This window comes from Canis aureus, chromosome 11 (genome assembly GCF_053574225.1).
Source record: "Canis aureus isolate CA01 chromosome 11, VMU_Caureus_v.1.0, whole genome shotgun sequence".
In the NCBI taxonomy this organism is placed as follows: Eukaryota; Metazoa; Chordata; class Mammalia; order Carnivora; family Canidae; genus Canis; species Canis aureus.
In genome coordinates this window covers 63,042,839-63,062,216 of record NC_135621.1, presented here as the reverse complement: position 1 = coordinate 63,062,216, position 19,378 = coordinate 63,042,839, and the positions used below count along the sequence as shown (strand labels likewise).

Here is a 19,378-nt window from a genome sequence, read left to right as displayed (position 1 = left end):
GAATGTATGCTTGTGGGGCTACATGACTTCTATTAACACTCATTTAGCTTCTTTATCTGAGAGAGAACAAAACTCATTTCCAAATGAAACTCAAAGGGATAGTTTCAGAGATTGCCTTGGAGCTCATGTTGAGAGTTCTGCATGGGTCGAAACCTGGCCAGTGGTTTTAGCAGGACAAATGCCACAGATGTGAAGGCCTGGTAGTGAAAATCTATGTCATGGGCGAAGGGATGAAGGCCCTGAGAGGCCTGTATCTGTAATCGCCACTCTTCCAGACAGGAAGCTCTCAGAGCTGACAAATTGTCAGCTTTGCCCTCCATACATGGGATGTCCACTCAGAGAGAAGTATGATATTTTGAATTCTGTCCTAAAATAGAAATTCTACATTGACCTACTAGCCTTATACTTCTAAGATTAGCTTTCTTCCATCCCTTCCTTACCATGTTTCCTACTTCTCTCATCTTTCTTCTCTTGTTATGAGTCTTGTCTTGAGATGGTGTAAGGTACTAAAAATGGACAGTGAATCAGGAGAGTTCTAGGCCAGACTCTGGTTCTAAGTAGCTGCGTGGGCTGGGGCATTCCACAGAACCTCTTTGGCCCTCGGTTTCTTCATCTCCAACATGGAGCACTGGACTCTACATACCCTGTGAAGCATTCTCTGTGGTCTTCAGACCTTTCTTGCCTCTTTTCCCTTCGGACAGTCCATTTTTCTTCCCACTTCCCACAAGGCCCTCATCTCTCTCCAGTCATTTTTGGCACTTCTCTCCCTCTTCTATCCTTTTTCTGTCTTCCTTGTTCTTATGAAGAGTGGAGGATCACAAGCTGGATTTGGTATTTATTCTCTTTGGAGAATAATGGAGAGATTTCTAAAGCCCCAGTTGATAAGATTTACCAGCCATAATTGTAAGGTTTGCACTACTCTAATTAAGACAATCGGCGCCAAGATATCATGGGCTGTGAGAAGCCATGGACTGCCAAAGTGGGCTGGTCCATGATATAAAAAGCAATTTGGATGAGAGGGAAGATGTGAGACATCATTTTTCCTTTGCATATCTGTGCCCCTGTTTGTTTCCCTTGTACCAGGGGCACGGTCCCCACGTCCTCCACTCCAAGGGAAGGTCAAGGGATTCCTCATTTGTGTCCTTTCAGCAGGACTCCAGCTGCTCCCCAACAGCGGACAATGTTGGCTAAACTCACGGGAGACTTTTCTCCTCCTTTCATCTGCTCTCCCAGATTATACCTTCTTTTTACTTTGTTTTTCAGAGACAAGACCACCTTAGAATGTGGCTTCTTCCAAAAGAGCATTTGGCAGCTTTTTTCCAAGCCTGAGGGTAGACTGAGAAGTGGTTTCTTCTTTTTCCTAATACAGGTATTAAGCTGACTTAATATTCACTTACTCTGAAAAATCCCACTTCACAGAAACATTTTTTAACATGAGCCAAAGTGTTTCTCCCTAATTCAGCACAATTGCGCCTGGTTTATATCCATTGATGTTAAATGATTTCCCGTTTAATATCAATTGGAAATGGCTGATTTCCTACCCCAAACAGTACTTAATGTCAATTATGGCAGGCAGGGCAGAGCTGTTTTTCAATTAACTACACCACTCCATTTTGTTTGCTGGTGAATGGTGCAAAATACACGCACACAGAGCCACCTTGTGAAACAGTGACAGACAGGGATGTGGTATCGATTTTGCTCTCTGCTCCTGACCATTGGTTTAGGAAATGGTGGTGTGGGATGAGGGTTGGTAGGGAGTGGTGGGAGCTTCCCTTTCCCTTTTCTCCAGGGACCAGTTATGGTTTAATGAGAACCTACCCTTCCATCAGAGGAACCTCTGGTCTGGTAATGACCAGAACTCGTTGGGGAAAGTACAACACTTAACCATAAACAGTTTTGCTAGAACAGAGTTCACAGACATGTGGAAGGGGGTTTTGGATTCAAAGGAGGATGTGACTGTGAGGTGGCTTCTCTAGTAATTCTCCGAGAGCTTGGGTGTGGTTATGGTGTAAGGCTGAGCATGCCAGCCAACATTTATTGAACGCCTACTGTGGGTCAGCAACATCATGTTATTTAATCCTCTCAATAACCTTGCCAGAGTACATGTCTGTTACAGAGGTGTCCATGTCTGAGGCCAATAAGATTGTCTAATGCCATTGAGCTATTCAGCACTTGAAGGTTGAGTTCAAATCCCGGGCTGTCTGATTTTATCTCATGGACCCATTTCCCTTTCTAATGAAATGAATGGTTGAGAATATCCCTGGCGATTAATTAGGGCCAGGCTCCTCGGGATGGTTGGAGGATAGTGCCAGAGGGGAATGGCCTCCGCAGGTTTCTCTTCCCCTTGGCCTAGGAGCCACAGCTCTACAAGTCTTTTGTCATGTTGCCTTGTGTTTTCCCATCTCTCTCTATGTGGAAGCTTTTCCTCACACTCCTGCCTGTGCTAATCCCACGCCTTTCAGGGATGAGCTTGAGTTGTCTATGAAACATTTCTTGACGGCTCTGCCCACCCTGGGCACTGCCTGCTGAGCTCTTTCAGCACTTGTGCTCTAAGATTCTTTGCTCATATTGTCCATATATGGCTGCAGCAAACTTTGTTCAGAGCAGAAACCAAGCAAGAAAGAACTTCTTATGAGGGGGTTAATGGGTCAGAGATGAAATTCAGTTTTGTCATTTTTAACTTCATTTCTCTTCATTCATTGAAGATTTACTAAGTGCCTGCCATGTGGCTGGCATTATACCAGGAGCTGTTGATGCCAAGGGGCCTGTATACCACTGGAGATACAGACACTGAAGGGGCGCATCAGTCAGGATCATAGAGACTATGAGGTTGCCCAGGACAGAGGCACTTCACTCCATGATGGAGAGGAATCAGGAAAGTTTCTCTGGGGTGGACATGTGAACTGAGTTTTGAGGAGGTGGCCAAGGAATGGCGGGTAGGGGTCAGAGGGGTGAAAACCTGAGGGTATGTTTTAGCACAGGAATCAGCAGCTGCATGGGTTTAGGCAACACTGGACCTGGCGGGTTATCGAAGCTCTGAAATCCTTTATCTACACCTTCATCATAGGGATGGTGTGAGGATCCGTAACAGCAGACATTTACTGTTTACTCTGAGCCTTGCATTGTTATAAACCCTTTCCTTGTATGAACCCTTTGAATCCTCTTAACAGTTTTATGACGCAGACACTGCGGTCATGCTCATTTTATAGCTGAGGAAAACTGAGTCACAGAGGGTTTAACTCTTCCAAAGTAACCAAGCTAGTAAGCAGTAGGGCTGGAATTCACACCTGGTGTCTAGCTCTTGAGGCTGACCTCTCTCAGCCATTAATCTCTGTTTCTTGAATGAACTGGTCCGTACAAAGTGCATAGCGCAGTGCCTGAATAATCACCTAATAGTTATTGCCTTGACTTAAAACAAAAAACCCTCTTCTCTTTGGAAAGATAAGTTCTTTCCTCTTCAGAGTACCACTTTCTTAGGAATAGGACGGTGCTAGCTGCCCAGTGATCCTGTCTCCCCTTTACCGTGGGACCTAAAACAGAGCAAAACATGGAGATAAATGCTTGTGTAGAGGAAGGTTGCCAGCCAGATTAGGAAAAAGTGAAGCTTCTTGTTTCTAAGGTTTATCAGAATGCAGACAGTTTCTTGTCTGGATATTGCTAAGTGAATGGGCAACTCTATTCTTGGCTACTCTTCCTAAGATGGTTTGCAAATATGCTTTCTTGCAGGGGAGGGGTCCTCTTGAGCTCGCCGATTCTAGGGTAACTGATGTATTTTTTGAGGTGACTTGAGTGTCATAATTGCTAATGTAAGTTTTTTTTAACCAATTTATTTGGAGGAAATGTCAGATACCAGTGCACACACTGATCCCATTGGTTGAAAAATACAGTATATTATCCAAGTATTGCTCTGAACAGCACTTGAAAATGTACATTTTTCTGTTTCCTCTTCTGTGTCTTCTGTTGACCTGCATGAGACATTCTATATATCACATATGTGTCTGAGATATTCAGGTTTGTATAAAAATCTGTAGGATTATTTGGTAAAGACCATTTGGTGACAGTTTGGATTTTCTTTAAAATTCTTATATTAGTAGGAATTTATTTTTTAAAACTTAAAGAAATTAGAGTCATCCATAAATGCTAGTAATTTTAATTCTGAGTTTGGATCAACTTTAAACACTAGAAGGGAAGGAGAATAAAAGAGAATGGACACAGGAAAGAGCCAGGACTCCAGAGCCCTTACTAAGTTACTGAGGCAGCATATCATTGTTTTCAAAAATGATACCAGTGGTAACCCATATGCAGTAATTTCTAGCCTAAACAAACAAAAAGAATTTTGTTATTTGACATCAGACCATAGTATGGACATTGTTTCATTCATCCTTGCAGTATCTCAGAATGTCATGAGAGTAAATACTTTCTCCAATTCAGACTGGCTCCAGGTCGCTGCATGGAAGCCAGACCTTTGGACTCCTTTTAACTACACGTCTGACTCCCAGTGGTTATCCTATGCCTTGACTGAAAGCATTATTGTCTAGGGTTGGGCTTTCAGAGTTGTGAAGCATGGACAAGGAAGAGGTTTATGAAAAAATGAAAAGATTGTAAAGAATGCCTATTTCATGCCCATGTTAGGCAGATTTTCAACACATTCTTAATTCTTCAGAGGAAGCCAGTTCTCTACAGCTGATGTGTGTACCCCGTTGGCATAGTCTTTACAATAATAGGTGGTGGTTATGCCAGAGAATCTAAAGCCTTGCCAAGTGAAAAACAAGTATTTGGTGTGGTGTGGGGTAGTAGGTCCACATTATTAGATCCATCTCACCCATGTGATGGAAAGATGGTCTTGTTTATTGGGCAGAAATTCCTGACATTTGGTTCAGGTCTCTCTTTGGTGCCTTTAGTTGCTCACCTCCAGTGGTACCTAATCCAACTGCTAATTAAGGGAAAAATAGAGACAGCAGGTGAGAAGTGTGACTCCCCCCCCCCCCTCGAAGCAATTTAAACTTTGGAAGATACACAAATGTAGTCCTATTATTCAAGTTAATTTACAGTCCTTTCCTCATCCACCACAAGGAATTTATGAACCTGGAAGGGCTGGAAGTCCCTTAGCAAAGTAAACAAACTGTAACTCAGGGTTGCATACTTTCTAGGAGTCTCTATCAGTAGGTTTTATTTTCACACCAGAGATGAAAAGATGATTTGGTGAGCCGTACTTTGTCTTGTTGGGAGCAGCCAACAGTCTGCCTGCAGCAGGCAGGAAGAGAGGGTTAACACACAGCAGCTGTCATAGTCCCAGTGAGAACAACAGTGACAATGAGAGCTGGCATTAACTGAGCCTCACCGCCTCAGGGACCACCTTCCTGAGTTTCAGCCTTGCCACACCCTTTGAACTAAACACCGTTAGTATCTACATTTTACAGATGGGGAAACTGAGGCTTTTAGGTGTTTGGATGTTTTTCCCCTAGAAACAAAGTCAGAATGTGTTCACACAATTTAGCCCCAGGTAGGGCATTATCTGAGGCAAAGAATGGACTCTGTGTGGGGAGGGGGGAGGTCATGGGATTGGATAATGTTTCTTTTCAGAAAGGAGAGAGAGTTCTTGTCCTTCTGTATTTGCAACTCCTTGTTTTCCCCTTTTAAAGCTGACTGCGAATCTTGGACTAGAGGTCAGTCCTTGCCCTAAACTGGCCACATGATCTTGGACACATTCTTCCCCCTCTTCTGGCATCAGTTCCCTTCTTCCTAAGATGAGGAGGGCAACACAAGTAGCTGATGTCTAGGACCGGTGGCTCTCAGTTTTAGTGACTCTAGGAGTCAGTGAACCAGGACGATGGATCTTTGCCTTTCAACCCCTCCCTCATCCCCCCTTGTGTGTGGGACAGTGATGCTTCTCTCGGATGTGCTGGGCACTGAAAAGAGAGAAAGTTGTTTTTTTATGTGCTGTGTACTGGATGACCTTGATGTGATGGACTGTGGGATCTGGTGACACTGCACACTCAGTACTATTCAACACTTTGCCTGAAAGGGAAGAAGGAATGGATTTATTGACTTGCGACTTTTGACTCAGGCCTGTGTATCAGGCCCGTTATTATGTGGAATGATTAGGCTGCAGTGGCAGGGACAAGTTAAACTAGAACAACAAAAGACCTCCTTAACCTTTACCTGGACACAAGGCCATTCATAATGACTTGCATGGTTTGGAAAACCAAGTCTCTCCTGGAGCACTCAATACTTTTGCAGCCCCAGCAAATGAGCAGGAAAGGGGAAGATGGATGGGTGAGGGAGATGAAATGTAATCCAATTCTGCATAGTCCTGTTTAGAATGCTGAGTTCAGGTCTGTGTCAAAAAACAGCGATGCCTTAGAGATCATCATCATTTCCTTTGGCTTGAAAAAGGAATTTGAAACCAGATACAATGGTTGCTCGCTGAGAAAACTTCAAACTATTTGTTATCCACTAGAGCAAATTATGCTGTTTCTGAAAGATATTTTCCCTCTTGAAGAAACCATGTGCCTTCTATTAATGTGAAAGGAACTGGATACATGGAGCTTTCTTTCACACACACACATGCACACACACAGAGTCTCAAATACAAGGTCTCCTTGAAAAACTAAAATAACTGTCTCAGGATACTCTCACTTCTGAAAAATACTCTCCCCTCTAACCCAGCTCCCTGGCTCAGCCTGATGAGTCATAATTTTTGGTGGAATGGCTATAATGTCAACCATTTCAAAATCTTGGGTAGTGCATTTTTTTTTTTTTTGGTTTTTATTTTGTTTGTTTTTTTTCAGACCCCTTCCCTTAAATAGTGTAAGTGTTAATGGAGATGACATAGAATTAGAGAATCACAGAGTATTGCAGCATGAGTAGACCTTACTGATCATTTAACCGGGAGGTAAACCCACCTTTTCTTCAAAGGGCCTGGTGGCAAATATTTTGGGCTTTGTAGGCTAGTCAGCCTTTGTTACAAATACTCAACTCTGCTCTTATAGCAAAAATAGAAGCCATGGATAGTATGCAAACAAGTAAGTGTGTCTGTGTTCCGTAAAACTGCTTCCCAAACCAGACAAGTGGCAGGCCAGGTTTGGCCCAGAGACTGTAGCTTGCTGACCCCTGATCTAAGCTATTGATCAGATGATGGACACAGATGTGAAAAGGTTCATCCAGGGCCACCTCAGCCAGCTAGCCATAGAGCTAGGACTGGAGGTCTGTGGAGTGGGAATCAGATGCTTCATTCCGGGGTGCCTGGTCTGGAGAATTTCTTTCAGCAGCATGGTGTTGGTCCACTCGAACTTGCAAATAATTCACAGTGATTTGGTGTGAAAACGAATGGATCAGATAGACTGGGAAACTGTGCTCGGTTAGTAGACGTCATGGCTGGGTGAGCTGAGACTTGAGTGTGGTTGTTGGTGACCCTGAAACCAAACACTCCCTCACACGCTTCATCCTGGGCTTACATGGGCCTATAGGAAGGAACTTAAATCCTTTCGGTCTCTGGGACAAGCCTAATTGGGAGACTTGAGTGGGATTGGTTCCAACAGATGCCAGATTGCAGAAAAGGACACTGGAGTCCAACAGAGAGAGGAATTGCGGTAGAAGTGGACCAACTTAGCCGTGTTTGGTTAAGGACCATAGTTCTGGGACAATAAAAAGCTCTACTAAAATCTAGTTGATCTGGTCACCTGGGGGCACCCATGAATCCCGCCACAATAAAACTAAAAAACAAAATGAGGTTACTAGGAACCCAAGCATCTCTACAAGGAGCTTCTCTCTTCTCTTACAAAATAGCACAGCCAAAAAAACAACAACAACAACAAAATGCATTTCTTTTCCTGATGGAGATTTACGTAACCTAGAAATCTGGAATGAGGCAGTAATGGAGCGTCAGGTAGAGTAGCTGGGAACGTGGACACCAATGGGTGTTGGAGGTCATGAGTGAGCCAGTGCCACTACTAAGGTGGCAGCACAGAGGCGTGAAACACGGAAGACCCACTGGGGGCAGTTGGTAGAGAGGAGAGATTACGTGAGGTGTTGGTGGCAGATGGGGGTTGGTGTGGGTCGACATCAGTGTGTTAGGGGCTCAAGCTGAGCATCGGCGATACAGCACGTCAGTGTGCTTGGCATAGGTGTGGATGGACCTTGAGAACAGACCTGTCCTGTAAGAACTCACCATTCCTGAGCAGTTACTGGACCTCCAACGTTACGCTGCCTGCCCTTCAGGTGTTGTGTCATTTGACTTGCCTACCAACCCTCACAGGTAGGTACTGGTGCTCTCTCCTGTGCCAGGCAGCTATTGCTGCAGTAACACCCCCCCCCCCCGAGTATCAGTGGCCCACACAATATGGTGGTTTTTTTCTCATCCCCATTTCACGAGGGCTGCAGGTTGGCTGTAGCCCTGTACCAAGCTGAAGGTCAGCGGTGGGTTTGTGTATGTATTTCCTCATTCTGGGACCGTGGCCGAAGGAGCAGTCCTTAACTTAGACATGTTGTTCTCCGAGTGGGACAGTGGAAGAAAAATGGAAGAGTGGGCTGAACTTTGTAATCACTTTTAAAGCTTCTGCTCGGATGTTGTGTGCATCAGATCCACGCGCCTGCCACAGGCCAAAGTAAATCATGGCCAAGCCTGACAGTGGGGTGGGGAAGCAGTCTCTGCCTGCCAGGAGGCAGGGCAAGTCACATGACAGGGAAAGGAAAGGGTATTTGTGACTAATTTGATCTATCATGTCATCTCTGTTTTATAAATGAGAGAGGAGTCATTATATCACGTAGCCATTCATTCATAGCCACTCATTACACTATACTTTGGGTGCTGAGGAATACACGGCTGACTTAATTATAAGGGAGCTCTCTCTTGCCCTTTTGTCCCCAGTCCATATATACACGCTAAGGTGAGGCCATCTGGCAGGTGGAGGACACTCTGCCTATAGAATGAGGAGCACACACAGGCCATCTTAATTTGGAGTCTATAAAGTTGAAGCTCGGACAACATTCAGATTACACTTTTAAAATTCATGGTACAAATACTTTCCGGCTATCATGTACCAAGGTTTCCCTCTACTGTGCCCGATCCTCTGTGGTACCGTAAGGACCCTGATCTTGCAGAGTCAATAGTATTATTCTAGAGATGGGACCGCTCTTTGAAGCAGGCCACCTTGTCAGATTGCTTTGGGTGAGATTTGAGGAAGAGTGTCCCCCTGTCTTTTTATTATTAACATTTTCAAATCTGCAGAAAGGTGGGAAAAAATTAAACCGTGACCACCAAGTTTCAACAATTGCTATTTTCTCTATCTGCAGAGATCTACACACACGCACATCATTTATATGCACACATATATACATACGTGTATCCTAAGCCATTTGAAAGTCAGTTGCAGACATCATAATTTTTGACCCTAAATACTTCTGAATGTAATTCCTAAAAATAGGTACATTGTTCTAAGTAACCATATTACCATTACTATACCTGAGAATAACTCCTTAAGTCTACAAGATGTCCTTTGTAGCCAGGAAACCAATCAAGGTTTATACATTACCTTTGTTTATAATGTTTCTTTAGATTCTTTTATTTAGGGGAGTCCAACACTACCCCCCACTTTTTAAAAAAAATAGTATACAACTTTTTAAAGAGACCAGGACATCTGTCTTGTAGAGTATCCCATCATCTGGATTTGCTTGATCATTCTCTCTTGGTGTCTTTGGTGTGTGCCACCGTCTCCAGTATTTCCAGTAACTGGAAGTTAGATCTAAAGGCCTGGGAGGATCCCCGGGTGATCTTGACAGTCAGAATGCCTTCGAGGAGGTTCTGTGTGCTTGATATTGTTAATTATCAGGAGGCAAATGAACTAGGACATCTCATTATCAGTAGTCTTGAGTTTGATTCATTTGCTTAAGGTAGTGAGCACAAGCACTTTCCCTGCTAGGTTTATGTTTTACCCTTTGAAATTTAGAGTAATACTTTGAAATCTTGTTACTATCTTGTTCCTTAAAAACCTTTTACCGCATAGTTGTAGCAAATAAAAACACAGATTCCCAGTTAAATTTGAATTTGGGGTAAACAATATAAGCATTTTTTTGTATAATGTGTCCCAAATATTGCACAGGGGCATATGCATACTAACATTTTATGTTGTTTATCAGAAATTCAAATCTAACTGGGCATCCTATACCTTGTCTGGCAAGCCTAGTTTCCCAGCTCAAGCTTGGATATATTGGGGGTGGAATGCGGTGGAAAAGGAGGGGAGAAGGGAAGGTACCAAATGCTAAAGACAAACTGCATGGATATGGTGAGGCTGCGTGAGGACAGACTTGTGCCTCAAGGTTTGGACAAGTATGGCTGGAGAGGCTCAAGATGCAGCTGCAGAGGCTTGGGGACAGTCACAGTGAGGTGTGAGGATCGGCTGAGAGGGCGTGCCCTCCTGCCTCCTTCCACATGCACACCCCAGACTCAGTCCCAGTGCGCTGCCGAGTGCTGTTCTCGCGCTCCCTTCTCCCATCCTTCAGTGTATTTCAGACAGTAGAGGGCTTTGAGCTTGAAGTCTGGGCAGTGGTATGGCTCAGTGTTTCTTTAACGTCAGTGTTCATATAGGTTATCTAAGGATCTTATGATAATGCTGTGGGCGTGGAGGCCTGAGATTCTGAATTTCTGGCACATTCCTGTCGCTGCTGACTTCTCACATGGTCTCCTAGCTGTCTCACACAGTGGGGAAGTGAACGGTGTTGGAGCCAAAGAGGCCTGAGTTCAGGTCTCAGCTTTGCAGCTTCTGCTCTGTGTCCTTGGGAAGTTGCACCATCTTTCGAAGCTTCCATTTCCTCTTCTCTGAATAATTACGTCTAGCAAATGGGGTCGATACAAGGATTAAGTCAGGTAGTGGCTGCAAAGTGCTTATCATGAGACTTTCCATATTGTAAACTGGGCACTAAATATTTGCAGTTTTGTTAATATTCACAAAAATCATATATGTGAAATGAATAAATATCTCCAAGCACAGGCATTTTGTTCTGTTGGAGTGGATGAGATGCACCCCCAACTTGACGTGACTTATTATGCAATTATATAAAGTACAGTAGGCAAAGAGGGCAGCTGTACTCTTATTCAGAGTAGTATATTTCTTTCTAGGAAAAAAGCATATGTATTTTCCAAGAGAGGACAACAGATTAATTCCATGAAGGGAAGAAAGCTGTGATAGCTGAAACTAGGGGCAGCTTGGAGATCTGAAAATAACAGGTGAGGGAGGGGAGGAGTTGTTAAGTAGATAAGGCAGCGTGAATGTGCATCAGTGTGGGGTTACATAGTGTGAGGCACAGACAGCCTTGCTTCATTTCATAGTCACTACTGGGCTCCAGTTTCCCAGAGAAAATTCAAGTTAACCATAGCAAAGGCTGGAAATTCGTGAGAAACAAATGTCACTCATGCATTTTTGATTCTACACTGTGAAATTTCCTGGGATTACTTGATGACTCTATCCATGTTTTAATGATGGTGATATGGCTAGACCAGGAGGGGTTCATGACGTGTAACCACAGTCGTGAGTTTGGGAGGGGACATGTACACCTGGCTGTGGCAGGAGCTTCGGAGCCAGACAGATAGGAATCTCTCTCCCAGGCACTAGAGGGTAGTGGCCGAGAGTACTAGTTCCAGAGTCAGACTGCCTGGATTGCATCCCACGAATACCACTGACCAGCTATGTCACCTTGAGCTTTTTGCCTAGCCTTCCCGCGCCTCAGTTTCCTCATATGCAAAAATAATCATAATATCTTCCTCATGGCATTTTTGGGAAGCTTAAATAGTTTATGTAAGTATATAATGTGTTCAGTAAATGGTAGTTCAGTGACTAGCATCATTACAGATTGTTCCATTACTGGACAAATGAGACTCATCTCTCTCTTTTTTTTACTGTCCCACCCTGAAAACCCAGTATTGTCTGTCAGGGACAAGGCTTTCGTCAGGAGCCCGGGAGCATCTTGTCCCCTGTTTTAGCCAGGATGGCAGGAGTGCAGCAGTGTGAATGGAGAGATCTGGTTGGTTGAATCTGAGGTGGAAGTGGGGAGGTGGCGGAGGTAAGGAACCAAGCACACACAGGTTGGAAGAGGTTAGACAACGGAGATGTGGTGGGGAACACAGAGACCACAATGCCCACTGCGTTTTGGCCAACTGTCCCTCCAGTTGCACAAACCAGAAACCTAGATGTCATCTTGACAACCCCTCACCCTCCAACCTCAGCAATGAACTAGCTGGTCTCAGCTTGGACCTTCTGTCCAATCCAAATCTCTTTGCTTCTGCCTCCTAACACATTCACTTTCCCCCTTGTTTCCACCTTCAGCACCACCCTCAACAAAGCCAAATTACCTTCGCTTGGACTGTAAACGACCCCATCTGATCTCGCTTCCCCACTGGCTTCCTTCCTTTCTTTTTCCCATCCTGCAGCCAGAGGGACTTTGTCTAAAAACCAATATGATCATATTGTACCCTGCAAGAGTTTTTCATGGTTCTGAGGACAAAGTCACAGTTTCTAATGAGTGTGGGTGAACTCCCATGCATTCTTCTGCAGTGTGTCTTCTTCCAGGTGCTTCTTCGTGGTGTTCTCCTGTACCCCTAGTCTTCCTTTAGTCTCACTGCTCATCAAACTGTACCCAGCTCTTAGGACTGCATTTGCTTTTGCCTGGAGCACTCTCCTTTCTTCCTTTTATCACCTAATATCTTCTCATCCTTCTAATGAGAGTCAAGCATCAGGGAAATTATCCTCGATCTCCCTTATCAGGAGAGAAGATATTCTCATTTTAGGCTCTCAAAGAGCACCATGAATTTCTCCTTTGTGGCACTTAACACAGTTGGAAATCCACGTTTACTTGCAATTAATTATTAATAAGCTCCATGAAGGCAAGAATCATGTTTGATTTTGCTCAGCATTATATCTCTAGAGCATAGCTTGATGTTTAGAATATACTCTATACTTGATAAATATAGGTTGACTGAGTAAATGCATGTGTGAATAAATGAATGGACTCATACATGAAAAAGCAAAGATTCAGGCAGAATCAGGATGTGGGATTATCTCACGGTACAGGTTCCTCAGGAGACACTGACAGCTGAGTCATCTTACTGGGAGATAGCTCAGGTGTTCCCTGATTGTTCCATCCCTTGCTCACTTTTTCAACCATGAGAAATCTTTCCCTCCTACAGAGTTCCGCAATGCAGAGCCTCCATTCTGGTTGGGTCATCTTTGCACCTTCGGCTCAGTATGCAGCATGCAATGGGCACTTGATGCATTTTTTTCCACCTGATGAGTGAATGATTCATTGCCCAGGGGAGAATAATCCCCCCCTTCTCATCTCATCTACCATTTTACTCTTGGGAAGTTGGGCTGGGATGTCTGGTCTCTGTTGGAATTGGTACAACCGATGCCTCTGAATGTGTCTTAGATCCAACTCTCCTTGGGAAAGGATTCTGAACACTACTTTGATGATGTAGGTCATTCATGATCAGAGTTTTGGTCACTCTGTCCCGTGTCCGCTATGTTGTGATGTACTAAACACACCTAACCCCTCTTATTTTGGGGTAAATTTGGACCAGAGCTGTTGTCATTCCCCTTGGGCACTAAGCTGAGTCAGGAATCTTCCTCCCCTCCAAGGCCTGGGAGTACGTACCTCTGTTTCCTCAGTTGTTCTGAGGAAATTACTTTTCTGGAAAGAATAGACCCAGGCCCCAGTTTCTTGGCAGCCAGCACTGGAGAGAGAGTGTAAGCTGAGCCTCATCCTTTCTCCCTGCACTTTACAAATATCTCATTCTTTATTTCCTTCCAACAACATGTGATGACCCTTTGGCAAGTCCTTAGTGCTAAATTTCTTTTTTATGGAGGCAGCAGTAAAAACTCTAGGGCCTTTGATAGGCAGTGCTGGGACGTTGAGCGGATGTAAATCACTTGAGCATTGGCTGGATTCGGTTGACAGATTTCTAGGTTCAATGAAACGTTCCTTTTCCAAATAAATCAAATTCTGACCTATGAAGGTCTAAGCTGGGAATGCTTCTGAAGTGTCTGAATTTGGACTGAGGTCAGAGGTTGTCCTATTTGGGTGATAGGCATGGATTTTGTAGTAAACATGAAGGGAAAACTCACGATGTGGAGTTTTGCACATTTCCCTTTTGCTTGAGACTTTTGATACTTTCTGCTTCTGGTCCCTTAAAAGAAACGGATGCAAAATACATCTAAACAGTCTCATTTTTTTCTTTTAAAAGAAGCACATGCATGCATGTGCAACTCTATGTACTTGTAGAAGTTCACAAAGAACAAATGGCTGGACTCTTATAAGAGATTAGTATGTCATGGAACGGTGTTGAGGAGATCTGCTTTTAGGACTTGGAATTTTAGAAATGTCCCCAAAGTGTCTGTTATCTTACTGTGACTCAAAGTACCCTGAGGATCAGAAGGACCTGACTGTCTGCTATTGGTCTTAGTTTTATCATTTCAAATGGTAAATTGTTTCCCTTTACAACTCAAGTACCCGTAGGCCTGTTTACTCTAGGAGTCCCAAAGAAAGACTGGTCAGGGACACAAGGTGTCCAGAATGCGTCATTTAGGAAGGCACTCCCTCTACGTCTCACCTGTATGGGAGCCATCACAAATGGAAACGTGCAGCTACTCCGAAGCCCGATATCAGTCAGGTGGGGGACTGCGTTGACACTCACTAATGGCCCAGTTATCACGGAATAGCATAGTGCCATTAACAACTGATTATACACATTATTGGGTAGCTCACAGCTAATGGGACCTGTCACAAGATCTCAGAAGACTGGGCTTATGATCTGTTGATAAATAGATATGTGGTACACGTGGGTCAGTCATTTCCTTGTTAAGGAGGAAGGAGGAAATGAAGTGACAGCCTCAGCAGTTCCACACAGACCATGGCTACGTGCCTGGCTGGAGTTTGGTATCAGGATGTGAAGCCTGACCAGGGGCTGGACGTGTCTCCCTTCTAGACCTGCAAATATAAAGGGTGGCTGTGGATAGGCAATGCCACAGGGATTTTGTTTGTTTTTGTTTTTTTGCCACAGGGATTTTTGAAGAGGGCCTCAGAACCTCAGCATCCACACAGCAGTTATCCCCTTCCTAGCAGGCCCCTTGAGACGCTGGCAGTGTTTTCTGGTGGGGCTGCTTTTATCCTTGTATTTACTTTGTGGGGTTTTTCTGATGGGGGGAGATGGTACATCCTTTTTGAGTGTCCTCAGTTGTGCCAAATCTTTAAAGGAGTAGTTCACAAATGTGAAATAAATAGGGATGGGACTATTACTACAGACTAGTACTCTGTAATTAAACAGTGGTCGAGGTCTACTTTCCATTCTAATACAGTCATTCAGTGTTATAGTAAAATTGATCTGAACTTTCAGCCACAAATACAGGTGTGCAACATTATTTTATTAAAATCAAATAGTATTTGATTTAGCTCAGATGAGAAATCTAATCTCAGTCATTTTGGTAGAGAGTGGGGAATGAAGACGTTTCTATAGGACCCTCTGGGGTCAGTGGACCTGGGTATTGTTCAGACCCTAATCTGCATTGGTTCCTTGAAGTCTGGTGCTTCCTTGGCACCATATTATTGCCAAGGCTAGGGAAATGTCTGTCTAGAATCAGCCTTGTTAGGTGCGTTATGCCAGCTTTCCACCAAAGGCCCTGTCACTTCCTCAGGGCGTTGTAGAACCCTGGAGTCTCACTCTGCTCCAGCCTCATCCCTGGTTTTGGGAAACCTCCCAACTCAAAAGCATTTACTTCTTTACCTATGTCTCAAGGAGCTCAAAATTTTAGGAGAAGAAAAAAAAAAAAGAAAAAAGAAAAAACAGGTAGACTTCTCTCTAGGCAGTTTCTATATTTGGCCTTTACAATCCTCTGCTAAAGTAAGGGAACACAAAGAGCCTGGCTACCTTTTTGGGAACCAAATAGGGGGAAATATAGTGAGAACAAAACACACATTAATATCTCAGTGCATTATACTGCCTTGGTAATGATGGTGATGACAGTGATGGTGATAAAGATGATGATTTATATTGGCATATGGCTTTAGAATTTCAAACCACTGCCTGGTATGCTCCCCGGAGTAGGTCAGTAAGATAGGAGAGTGTGCCAAAAGGAAATGAAAGACTCAGAGAGGTTTTGTGAATTGGCCAAGGCCACACCGTAGGTTAGTAACCACAAGTCCTCATTTGCTGGTTCAACATAGTTGTCTCTGAGAAGAGGCCACGTGTTGGCATTTTTTGTTTAGGGAATACCAGACCAACCGTTCTAGAGCAAAGTGGCTTCGAAGTGACTTAGAGACACTCAGGGTCTTTAATAATCAGGGATATTAACAGAGGGAACCTGAGACTTCTAAATCCCTCAAAGTTTCCCTGCTTTCTGGGCAGCAGGGGTGCCTATCAGGTCAGACCAAACTTGACCCCCTGCCATAGGGATGAATTCTCCAGGAAAGGAAGTTTATTTTGGCATTATTTTTCTCCTCTGCATTAATCTCCCTAACTGTCTGCTGCTCCTTTCCTTGTACCAGGACTAGCTGTTTACTTAATTATTCTGACAGTGAAAGTAGTTAAAGGTTGGACAGAGAAGGCAGAAAAAGATTGTGCTGGAAGGAAAGAGAAATGCTCTATTTTTTCAGAGGGATGCAGATTTATTTCAGTTTTAGCAGTTCTTATTCAAATTCATCTGAAGTAATTAATGAAAGCTAGAAGAAGGCCTACACACACGCACACACACACGCACGCACGCACGCACGCGCACACAGACACACACCCCTTCTTAGGATTTTTTCACTCTTACTTGAATTATGTTGAGCTGTTTGGTCTATTGGTTCAGTACCCCAAGCCTAGTGCAGTATTGTCATCCCTTGCTTTACAACACAGTCATTATATCCCTAAACCACATTGTGATACACAGTGCCTTCTGTTTACGACTCCCGAAACTCCCACTCCATATATCACCTGCCATAAAACCCATCAAACTGCTGCTACTAAAATGGTGCACAGTGGTCTAAGCAGGAGCCAGGCAAATTGTGTGATACCCTACTGTGGTTAATGAGAGTGAAAATGTGGTTAGGATTTTATTCAGGCGATGTTCATTTGCAGGGCCATTGTAGTGAGATGGCAAAGAAAGATTCTTTTGTTAACTTGAATGACAATATATTTTCTATTGTATGGAGTGGCTCGGTGCAGAGTTTGCCAAGTTATTTGTCAATTGTAAATAAGTCAAACTGTGACCTTGAACGACTAGCTTTTTATTGCTTGGGGGTCTCGAAAACTAATTAATACACTGAAATTGTTATATGGCGTATCGGAAACCTGTTGCCAGATCTTAAAGTACCGTAGTGAAATCCGACTCTAATAAAGACAAAAACAAAAGTAAAAGTAGAATGTCCTTTTTTTGTAGAATGGATAAAATTTATTGTGTCTTTTACCCTGGGGGATTTTTTTTTTTTTTTAAGAAGGTGGATAGGAGAGAGGGCATTGTACCTTTAGAATTTTTTGCCTTCTTTTGAAACCTGCATATATGCAGAAAATTCTTAGTAATATCTGTAACAGTCACTGAGTCCCTGAAAAGATATGTGAGGATCTTCTTTAAAAAAATAATTAGAGCAACTGAACAGCCTTGTTCTGTAAATAATCTTGATTCAATGGAATTCTCACCCCTCCCCCAAACCCCCACCCCCATCTCCATCTCTAGAGCCAAGACATTTTCATCCTAGTAAAGAGATTTCTTAAAGGGTCAATAAATGCAGGTATATTACTCAAGGAACAAGAATTTAAACTTCTCTCCGTTAATACACAAACCACCTTGTTGTTGTTTTACACACAGTTCTTTCTTTTCTTTTAAACAACCAGTGGTGTGCCATGGAAGACATACTGCTGAAGGTAGAAAACTTTCTTCCACAAGCCTTGGTCCATTTATGAAAACTTTAAAGAAAAAATTAGCACGGTGTATATACAGCATGTCTGATCTCATTAACTCATTAATTCATCACTGAGATATGAGTATCCCCAGAGACCACTCTGGGCAATGTCATGGAAGCAGAGCTTGTCCCTGGCATATTTTTCCTCTTTATTTGATCTTCTCCACCACTGCCCCCATCCCCATGATTGGGGTCCTGGGCCTGTCCCTGCAGTAGTGTTGTTATCACTGCCAAAGCTGCTGTGGACATCCCACTAAACCCCAAGTTCTCCACTAAGTGCTTCCTATATGTTATTCATTGACACACACACAGATGCTGTAAGGTGGGTTCTAGTGTATTTTCTGCTTTACAGATAAAACAAATATGAGGTCATTGGAGATTTAAACAATTTTCTCAAGGCCAAGTGAATTAGGAAGAAGTAGGACTTATTGTGGCCTCTATTCTTTTGAAGATTTTCTGATCACCTTCTCCTGGGGTTTTCTCCACCCCCAGTCCTGTTACACCCCACCATTTTTTTAAAGTCTTGTTCTCTTCTGGGGAAAATGAGTGAGCAGGAAATGAGCTATATAACCCCTCCTAACTTCCATATAAGTGCTACCTCATCTCAGCACAGGGCTCCTGTTTCCTGGAGGTCCTTAAAATGATGCTCTTCCTGGATATGTTACATGCTAGGACCTCAGCAGAGAAACCATTGGCAAGGAGGCACTGAAGCCTGCTTCATAAGTATTGTGGGCTGGAACCCTCTGCAATGTACAGAGTTCCTGAGAGTTTCATATCTCTCTGTTCGTATCTTGGCAGCCCTAAGCATGGAAGAGAGTAGAGTTACTATTACCAGGAAGGAATAAATAGGGGTGAAAGAAGTATCCCACCCACAAAGCTTTTGTGGGTGATACTAATAAATTCTACGTACTTTCGTGAGTACGTGGTTCGTCAACCCCAATATCATGACATCATAATGCTGAGACAAATCATTCAGGTAGAAACAAAAGGATAGCAAAGAATATTATTCTCTATAGAACGACCACAGGCTGTGGGGCAGAGTTTTCAGATTGGACCCCTTTGTGATCTGTTTGACTTCTTCGGGGGGAAATCTGATTTCAATTGAATCATATTGTTTTAAAAAAATTCCAATCCCAAATAGCACCACAAAAAGGAAATTAAACTATAAAAAGTGCATTAGGGTAAGGATAGTAATCTAAGTTACTGTCCCAGAAACAAGTCAAAATCAAAGTTAAGAATAGAACCCGTAAGTTGCTCTAGTTAGACATTACAGATACCACCGGTATTTACAATTGCTTGATATAAAACAGTCTATCTTGCAGTGGATGCTGACATCATAAGCATAGTGCTTAGGACTTGGGGATCTCCAAGTACTTTTATAAGCATCCCTTTACTTATTTAGTTCTTGTGAAAAATCAGATAAGTAGAAAATACCATCATCCAAGCCACATGG

General features: G+C 43.3%; 1 long non-coding RNA gene across 34 annotated transcripts in view; it reads left to right on the top strand.

Moving 5' to 3' along the window:
* The window catches only part of LOC144324199 (uncharacterized), a 584,277-nt gene that overhangs the window by 286,357 nt on the left and 278,542 nt on the right, over positions 1-19,378 (top strand). For 29 of the 34 annotated variants that reach the window (XR_013389680.1, XR_013389687.1, XR_013389664.1 and 26 more), the window contains one exon: positions 1,264-1,369. The exons of the other annotated variants lie outside the window; for them this stretch is intronic. This is a non-coding gene — a long non-coding RNA (uncharacterized LOC144324199). The remainder of the gene's footprint in view (positions 1-1,263; positions 1,370-19,378) is intronic. 34 annotated transcript variants of the gene reach the window in all.